The sequence below is a fragment of the Capsicum annuum genome, chromosome 4 (genome assembly GCF_002878395.1).
Source record: "Capsicum annuum cultivar UCD-10X-F1 chromosome 4, UCD10Xv1.1, whole genome shotgun sequence".
Taxonomy (NCBI): domain Eukaryota; kingdom Viridiplantae; phylum Streptophyta; class Magnoliopsida; order Solanales; family Solanaceae; genus Capsicum; species Capsicum annuum.
Window position 1 is genome coordinate 220418201 of NC_061114.1, and position 10141 is coordinate 220428341.

Sequence of the window (10141 nt, forward strand, 5' to 3'; positions counted from 1 at the left end):
CGGTGGGGACCCTTCCATTTGAAGTTGTCTGCATATAATTTTGGCTCTAGCCAAAAATAGAGTTGATAGACATGAGATTCACTACACCTCATAAATTAGACTTGACAGACATGAGATTCAGTACACCCCATAAATTGCCGCCGACTAGCTGGACAACTGTAAGATTCCACATCAAAAAGAATAAATGTATGGGGACTGCATACACTTAATCATCTTTAGACTCTACTTCATTTAAACCTCACTTCGTGGGAATATATTTAGAATATATTGGGTATGTTGTCACTTTGTGGGAATATATTGGGTATGTTGTTATTGTAGTATATGGGGAGAGTGGGAATATATTGGGTATGTTGTTTTTGTATAATATGGGAATTATGATAATTTTGAAAACAAATTTGCATCTATGCCTACAAAAGAAGCTTCATGACTTTGAAGAAGTACGATCCAAAAATTAACTCCCATTGGATTGGATTCAGAATTTGGAGTATGATCCAAAAATCAACTTTGATTGGACGGGCAATCTCACGACATGATCCAAAAATTAACTTTGATTGGATGGCAGTCTCAAGACATGAAAAAGAGAAAATTCACACCTGTTAGGATCGATTTACGTGCACACACACTAAATTTATGGAGAGGATGAAGAAAACTAGAGAGAGTTCTTGAGGAGAGAGAGAAGTAATTTCGTGGTAACACCCGTGGGTAACCTCCACGGCGGACGGGCTATTTATATTAATGACTTGGAGTATATACAATTACACAGAGAAATGAGAATAAAAGGTACAACCTAAAAACACCTTCGACTATCTAATTCGACTGAGTCTGCTGAAATGACTTTCTGAGATATCATAACCGGGCAGTTCCTGTATACCCGCCTGGCTGTGATGGATTTACCCACTGGGGTAAAGACTAAGAAAGGCTCTGTTAGAATTTAGGGACTAACTCCGAAATCAACTGCTATATATATGGAGTAACAAAGGACAAAGAAGCTCCTGGATCTAGCAAAGCATAAACATGCAAATGAAAAACTTGTAACGTACCAGTGACCACATCAGGAGAACTCTCCTAATCCTATCGGGACTAAAGAGCATAGAGTCTATTTGGGCATTGCCCACTAGTGGCACTGGAAGAGGCACCGTGCTAATTCGGGCAACCGGAATGAGCTGGGGGACGATTATGCTGACTCTGCGATGCGAACCCACCTGAGGACACTGTCTGACCCTGTGGCCTGGCTTGCCACATCCAAAACACATATCACTGCCCGCTCTGCAGATACCTTGGTGGTTTCGGCCACACTTTTGACAAAGAGGATTGGTTCGGGCACTACTAACACTACACTGGGGTTTAGGGCCTGATGCCCTATCTCTGTTGCCGTCTCTGAATTTTGGCATGGGAGCACTGACTAAGGACGGAGCTGGAACTGAAGATTTCGGGAAGAACTGAGAACCATTCCCACCCTCTGACTTAAGCTGAGCAAAGTTGAAACTACAACATGAATCTAGATATGTCCATCTCCTTAATCAGCATTGTGGTCCTGCACTCTTTGACCACACTGCTAGACACCCCTGGCAGAAACTTACTCATTTTAGATCTACTATCTGCTACCATATGCAGGGCATATCTGGCCAACTGAGTGAACATTAATATATAACAGTACGTTACATATTAATCAGGCTCCACAACCTAACAATACCTTCAGTAATGGTGTATGAAACTTCTTTTATTTTTGACGTACCAATGGTGTATGAAACTTCCTGGCCTATAAATCACGAAAAATAAGACGGGATACTTCTGTAAAATCAAAATAAACATGACACAAAACAATAGGTAACTAACTCCTTAAAATAAGTTTGTTTAATTTGGTATTTGCGGAAATAAAGTGACCTGGGATAACATGTTAAAATGTAATGGCAGTGTAAAATTTTATTTAACACAGCATATGGATTGATCCATCTTTAATTACTCAAAAGTCCCAGAAGTCCCACAAAGAACTTCAGCACAGTTTAACTGGTGTAATGTTGTAAAATGCATGCAATATTGTAGCAGCGTATATAGAGTAGAAAAATGTGTGTAGTTTGACTATTTTTAATAGTTGTTTCCAGCTTAGATCTGCAATGATCCTAAGAGTACAAAGTTATGTGCCAATTGTCAAGTGTATGTTCTAATTTCTTTCTCTTTGTCCTCCGTTTATATGTATTTTACTAATTCAGCACACAATCAATGGACAACATATAAGTTTTGAATGTCTAGTTTATGTAGTACACGTATTCAGCCAATACTTTTTGTTTTTTATCCAACAATCGTCGATAAACAAAGTTGTCTTTGTTTATTGGATGATGATTGTATCCATCTTTGTTTATTGGACGACGATTGTTGGATACAAAACAAAAAGTATTGGTTGAATACATGTATACGTGAGGGTAAGTGTATACATAAAAGTACAGTTGACTCAATTACGTTCCCAAATATAGCCAACTGATGCTACCAAAAATGGTCCAATGTTTATAGAACCAAAAGTTACTTTTCATCCCCTAGCCTATTTTCTTAGCCTAGATTTTCTTTCTTTTTCAATCTTTCTTTTCTGCCATGGCTTTCTTCCGCCATAGAAGTCATGTGACACTTCTCTTCAACCATTTTTTATCTCGATTTTCTCCTTCCATTTTGTGTTTTCTTCTTCTTCAGATTTATTTATCAGTTTATTCATATTTCACTTTTACTATTTCGATTTTTCTTAGAATTTTTGAGTTAGCTTTTTTTGTTTTGCAAGTATGGATGATGACTTTTTTGTTTTGCAAATATGAAACTATGAGAACAGTAGTAAGAAGGATAAGAAACTTTGTGCTTCAGACAAAGGGACTTAATAATAAAGTTGTTGTCAAGAAACAATGCACCAGGAGCAAACTTCAGATCAGCTTATCGTTTCGAGTTTCTGCGATTGGATGATTTCATAAACTCATCAGCTCACTCTTCGATGAATTCTACTCTGTTCAGGACTTAGAAGAAAAAAACGACTTAGCTTATTCTTGTTGTTTGTCTAATAAGAGGACGAAAACAATTCCTCTGTTACAGGGATGAGTAATAGTTTGATTTATGTAATGAGCATTTGATTTCACAGTTCATTCCATTTTGTTCAACAGATTCAAGCAAATAAAAGATACAAGGTGTAGAGAGTGTTTTGGATTTTTATCATCTGAATTTTTCCTATCATCCCATCAATGTATCAAAGTGTGATTCACTGTGGAATTTTTTGTTCTTGGTTTTTTTATCTCCTTCCTAGGAATGAAAGAGGCTCAAAGTTATAATCGGAAATTTTACTTGCTTACACATAAAAACTATTGGTGTTTTCTGTTGTAAATGTGTATACAATGATGTCCACATATGTATAATTATATATGTACATCATTACACATCATTATGAAATAATATATAATTTTATAGAAAGTGTATCATATACATATTGGGTGAGTAAACACTGTTATACGACAAGATGGACGGAACTCTCTGCTCTTTTAGACTAAATTCTAAAGCCAAAAGAAAGAAAGCCAATTACTGTGGAACCATTTAATAGAACTGGTTTTGGTGATTGCGGTCATGAGAATTTATCTCGAGTACTTGATTGTTTTGGAAAGTTAGCACTTTGTAAAAGCTTCTATTTCCCTACAGGCTACATCTATCAAATTTTCGAAATAAACAGTAGTATTGGCTTCCCAGTTACTATTAGAACTATATTGACCAATTACACAGATCCTCGTTATCATCCAATTATTCTTCTCTCAGGCATTGGATCCTACAATTATTTTATAAGGCTGCATTGGATATTTAATCTCATTATTACTAGTTGCACTCTTTGTGGTAAGGAAGACATCTTAACTTTTCTTTCTTTGCGAGTAAGAGGATCCTGTTTAATGTGATTCGAAGAGTCAAAACTTCCTTCATGCAAGATATTTGGCTATAGAATTGTAATGTATTTTTGGGCCATTATTTTGCAATGAAAGTTAGCTGGATGTATATTTAAGAAATTGTCCCTTTAAATATTTATTAACTAAAGTGAATTATTTTAGTTGTAGGACCTGGACAAATCTTTTGAAAAATAAGAGCAATTCTTTTTGCATACTTCAGTATTTCCTTGACATAGTTGAAAGACAATTCAACACTAAAGTAAGAAAATCAGATATGATAATGCTCTTGAATTAGGGAAAAGTACTTCAGCGATTGATTTGACGATTGATTTGTTCAATTCTAAGGGGATTATACATCAAACTTTTTGTGTTGCTACTCCTCCGCAAAATGGAGCAGTTGAGAGGAAGCATCATCGCTATCTTTTAGAAACCTCTAGAACTCCTTTGTCTCAATCTGACTTGCCTATTTTGGGAAGAGTGCTTCTTGGCTGCTATGTTTTACAAGGTTCTACTCTTTTTCTGCTATGTTTGGCCATTCACCTAATTACACTAGTTTTGGAAGCTTTGGCTGCCTTTGTTATGCTTCTACTCTTACCAGCATAGGTCCAAATTTGAACCAAAGGCAGTAGCTTGTGTTTTCTTAGGATATCCTTATGGTAAAAGGGTTACGAACTTTTGAATTTACATTCTAGGAAAGTCGGTAGTGTCTAGAGAGGTTTGTTTCCATGAAAACAATTTCCCTTTCCACACTAGCTCTTACTCTGAATTTAAGACACCAAGTCATCTCCTATTTCTACCATTTAATCACCTTTTCCTCACATTGTAGATTATGACCCTGAACCATTCTCCAAGTCTAGTGTGCCAAATTTTTCTTCCTCTTCTACTCCTTTTGATGATTCATCAACACCTACATGCGCGGAGGGTGCTCATGAATCCCCCTTTCCTCCTTCTTCTCACGCTACTCCTAGTTCTGTTGGCTCTCATCACCTGTTCCCACACCTATCGCAACACCATCTAGAAGACCCACTACAGAGCACAAACAGCTTACCATGCATACCCTTTTTCAAACACTTTCTTCAGTTAATCGACTGGGTCTTAATTCTGCTCCTACTATGGCTGAACCGATACCTATGCACAAGCTGCTATACACCCTAGGTGGCAGCAGTTTATGGCATCTGAACTTGAAGCCTTAGCGGCTAACAAGAGTTGGGAAATAGTTCAACTATCTCAAGGGAAAAAACACTAACCTTATAAGTGGGTGTTCAAAGTAAAACAAAGGCCAGATGGGAGTCACAAATCACAAAAAATTAAAGGCAAAACTTATTGTTAGGTGTATCCAAAGAGGAGGTGTGGATTTCAATGAAACCTTCTCCCCTTTGTGAAGATGACCACCAAAAGATGCATTTTATCTATAGCAGTCAAAAGAGGTTGGCCCATATCACAGTTGGATTTTAATAATGCATTTTTACATGGTGAGTTACAAACAACAACAACAACAACAACAGACCCAGTGTATTCCCACCTAGTGGGGTCTGGGGGGTAAGATGTACGCAGTCCATACCTCTACCTCTGATGAAGTAGAAAGGTTGTTTCCGAAAGACCCCCGGCTCAAGGCACGAGATACCACACAAACACATAGTAAAGCACAGAAGCAGATTACATAACATAAATACGGCACCCATAAGTAATATAAAACAGAGGGAAGCAGAGGAAAGCACACAGATTCGTAATAAAACATGTAACACGGAATCATAACAGGAATAAAACCCCCACCAAGTAATCCCTACACTAGCGACCCAAACTGGCCCTAATCCTCTGCCGTAATTCGCGTCTTCCAGACCTTCCTATCTAGGGTCATGTGAGTTACAAGAAGAGCTATATATGAGGCTTCCCCCAGAATGCCCTCTCCTTGCCCTAATCATGTTTGTAAGCTTGGGAAGTCTCTGTATGGTTTAAGACAAGCTTCACGCCAGTGGTGTCCTAGGCTTACTTCTGATTTCAAGGGATTTGTTTCCTCTTTAATAACTACTCCTTATTCTTTAAAAAGGATGGTGATTCAAATTCCTTAGTTGTTGTTTATGTGGATGACAACTATTTTGACAGGCAACAACTTAGCTGAACAAACTCAACTCAAAACATTCCTAGATACTGAATTTAAAATCAAGGATCTTGGAAACTTACATTATTTTTTGGGAATTTAGATTTTGAGGGAGCCTCATGATCTCATTATAACTCAACAGAATTACACGTTGGAGCTCCTTTCTGAATATGATTGCTCCCATCTTCCACTTGTTTCTTCACTTCTTGATACTGCAACAAAATTACAAGCTCGATGTGGGATAATTTGGTTGATCCTACTTGTTACAGAAAACTTATTGCCAAATTGAATTACCTCACTCATAGTGAACCTGATATTTGCTATGCAGTACAACATCTCTCTCAGTATATACAGGATCCTAGGACATCTCATTTTTCAGCTGCACCGCGAGTTCTTCGACACCCCGGGAACAATCCCAATCATGGTCTATTTTTGACAACTGATCCTCCTGTCAAGTTGTTTATTTTGCGATGCAGATTGGATCGTGTGTCAATTCGCATCGATCCGTCAGTGGATTTTTTATCACTCTTGGAGGCTCGCCTGTTTCTTGGAAGTCGAAAAAACAGGTCTCCATTTCCTTATCCTCGGCAAATGAGCATCGCTCCATGAGAAGAGTCGTGGCTGAATTGACATGGCTCAATCAACTTCTTGATATGGGATCTCCACCGGAGCTCCCGATCTCTGATTCATTTAGATAGCCAAGCAGCTATCCATATCGCTTGAAATCTGGCCTTTCATGAGCGTAGGAAGCACGTGGAATTGGACTGCCACTTTGTGCGGAAACATTTCCTTGCAGGCCTGTTCTCTCTGAAAGTGAAGACGACGGCGACATCTTCGAGGGAAACCTAAGTTGGGGAAAAGTACATGTGTATAGACCGAATACACTTTATTCCCACAAGTGAACACGTGCATTGTATATCGACGAATTTGTGCTCGAGCAGATCTCGGCCGTATGATGAGTGCAAAGGACAGCTGGTAATAGATTATAAACAGTAACAAATTGCAGTGTTTTTATGCTTAACACTCAAAATTAGAAAACGTACGAAGACCTCTGACAACTACGCATCCGAATCTCTCCCCATTTTGCTAAAAAAAGGGGAAGAAATAAAGAACAATCAGGAAATATTTGAATATGTTCTCTAATATGTTTCTGGAAATATTCTCGAAGCAAAAAATTAATTGCTTTGACAAGAACTATAAAAAGTTCCAAATGGAACTAAGCTGATATAAAAATATGCAAAAATTCTATATCGATACCTACTTTATTCCAACCAATAACATTTCTTTTATTGGATTGTAGACAAGCAAAAATGCAGTTCGTCAATCAATCTAAGTTAAATACTGCAGATTAAAAAGTTACCATATTCCCGCACACGAATAGTACTCAAAACGGGTTCTTATACATGTTACGTGCACCTTATAGAGAGACATACGACGTGAGTCAAACATATTGGGATGGAAACATTATGAGTTAGCAGGAACAGAAAGTGTGCGAAGTAACGTCTTGATGTCTTCATCCACTACGCTCTGGGTATGTGATTCAACGTTGTAACAACAACAACAACAACATACCCAGTGTATTCCCATCAAGTGGGGTCTGGGGAGGGTAAAGCGTACGCAGCCCATCCCACTACCTCAGATGAAGTAGAGAGACTGTTTCCGATAGACCCCCGGCTCAAAACAAATAACAAACATAATAACAATATAACAAACAAACCACATAAAAGCATACATCCACGGCAATATATAATAACAGATAGAAAAGGATAATAACTACATTATCTCTTCTCATTATCTACTGTAAATTAATAGTGAATCAACAAAACTCAGATAACTACATTACTAGTCTATAAAGCTCTCTACTTGATGGCACGGGTATAACTCGAGGCAAACAAAATGTGTGTACAATTCTCGTTGAGTCTAGCATTCACCAAAGATTGACTCACATATTAGAGAAAATTGATATGTAAAACAGAATGTGCTTATAATTTATTCCTTAAGAAATGAACAACGAAATCTATGTAAAGGTTGATGCACTAACTGCTTGCACTATAATATTCCTTCTATCTCAAAAAGAACAAACAAGATTTAAAGTAGAAGAGATAAAAACACTAGGTGCTTTCTTTCCATTTATCCTAGCTTTGGTCGACAAAGTTACCTGAACAGAGGTGGCAAGTATCCCGTGGAATTAATCAAGATGCACGAGCTGGCCCTATACCACGTTTATAAAAACAAAACGATCTAAAGTAGGAGAACCAAACTATCTACTCCTAATCCTTTTGTTATATTCAGACATCAATTATTTTAATTTTAAAAAAATAAATAAACATAGGGAAAAGAATCAGAAATATACTTAAACATTGGTGAAATTTGTTGTAACACGCCTCAACTTTGTGGGGGTCCTATGACCCCCCTCGACTATTTATTACCGTATTTCTGCGGCATATATTTGTCCAGCTAGACCACTTCAAACCCTCACACACAGCATGTGTGTATTCATGCAGTGGTCTAGCTAGGCAAATATATGCCGCAGAAATATAATACTCCCTTCGTCTCATTTTATGTTTCACTATTTCCTTTTCAATCCATCCCAAAAAATGTCACATCTCCTTATTTGGTAACTATTTAATGGCAATGTCCCTATTTTATTCTTACCGGGTCTCACTTAATAAGAAAAGACAACTAAAAATAAACTTTAAAAGGGACAATTTTATAAACTTTACAAAGTCATGACTCGTTTCTTAAACTCCATGCCCAGTCAAAAGCTGACACATCAAATGGGATGGAGGGAGTAATAAATAGTCAAGGGGATCACAGGGACCCGCAAAGTTGAGGCTCGTTACAGCAAATTTCGCCTAAGTTTAGATATATATTTAAAAACTACAAAAAATACTCTAAAAATCATAGTAAAAAAGCATCATCAGCAGTCAATTTGATTAGGTATTCGCTCAGAATCAGCTCATGAAAGCAAAAGTCACAATTTTTTCTTCACAATGAAACATAGAATACTCCATGTATTAGTTTAATTTAGAATGAACATCATAAAATGACCTAAGTATTTCAAAATATTGAACTTGAAATTAGAAGAGAGGTACAGATAATTAAGGCACGTACTCTGCAACGAAGGTGTTTCTACTTGGGAATAGTGTGAAAAGTAGAGTATGAATGAGCGGTAAACAGTTGAAATGGAGAGACAAGTTAGTTTCTGGCAGGTGTTAGTCTTATGCTTTGCGGACCTCACAACGTTCCACCTTCCTTCTTTGGGCTTCTATTCGGCCTATTTGTTTTGGGCCTAACAAAAAGTGTAAACCACAGAAATCCAAAAATCCCTTTACGTTTTCTCTCTCCCTATTTTACAAAATATATTTATATATTCGTGGGTTTGTTATACATTCATGAGATGTTTGACAAAACTGTTTTGCCTACAATTAAGGAAAAGAGCTATTAGAAAATATCTTTCAAATCCTTAAATTACTCCATTAAATACCTATATCCTTAAATTACTCCATTAAATACCTATAATTAAGTAGTGTATGAGTTAATATAGTAACTGAAATTTAAATTTCAAAAAAAAATCTTAAACATTATTGTTAATTTTCATAACTATTGATATACGTTCTTGAGAAAAAAAAAGTCGACTTCTTTCTTGATTTCTGGAAAAAAAAAAATGAACATCCCCATATTGTTGCGTCATTCCAGTGTCTGGGAGTCAAAAATCAGTAATAAATCATACAAAAGTGATGACATCATTGTTTCTGAAAGTATTAACTTTCTAAAATTGATTGCTACGATCGACATGGAATTAGATCTCGATGAAGTACGCAAAAAATTGAAGTGATTAAATCGAGTTTGAAAGAGAAACAGGGGTTGTACTTTGTATCGAAGGTAGTGAATATGATTTGATTGCGTTAACGGTCGTTGTAACAAAGGTATGATATATAAGTGTTGTCTTTATTTGTTGATTGTTTAATGTATGGTAATATGTTATCAGACGATTTGAAAAAGTTCATGTTTTGAAGTTGGGTTCTGGGAAATTTAATCATAAAATTTCGAATGTATAACATATGATTATACATTCGAGCGAATGTATAATGAAACTGTGTCAGGCCCAAAATTTTCATTTTTACTGAAATTATGATTTGTA

At 36.7% G+C, this 10141-nt stretch overlaps 1 protein-coding gene across 5 annotated transcripts in view; it reads right to left on the reverse strand.

Annotated features, from left to right (window-relative positions):
* Positions 1 to 9234, reverse strand: part of LOC107867244 (putative nucleobase-ascorbate transporter 10) — a 41240-nt gene extending 32006 nt beyond the window's left edge. For 2 of the 5 annotated variants that reach the window (XM_047411124.1, XM_047411122.1), the window contains exons 1-2: positions 6292 to 9192; positions 6081 to 6209 (exon numbers count right to left, since the gene is read on the reverse strand). The gene's annotated coding sequence lies outside the window, so the exon portion shown is untranslated. Of the gene's footprint in view, positions 1 to 6080; positions 6210 to 6291 lie in introns of all 5 variants that reach the window. The other 3 variants (XM_047411121.1, XM_047411123.1, XM_016713397.2) reach the window with 3 other exon arrangements.
* Between the last annotated feature and the right edge of the window lie 907 nt (positions 9235 to 10141).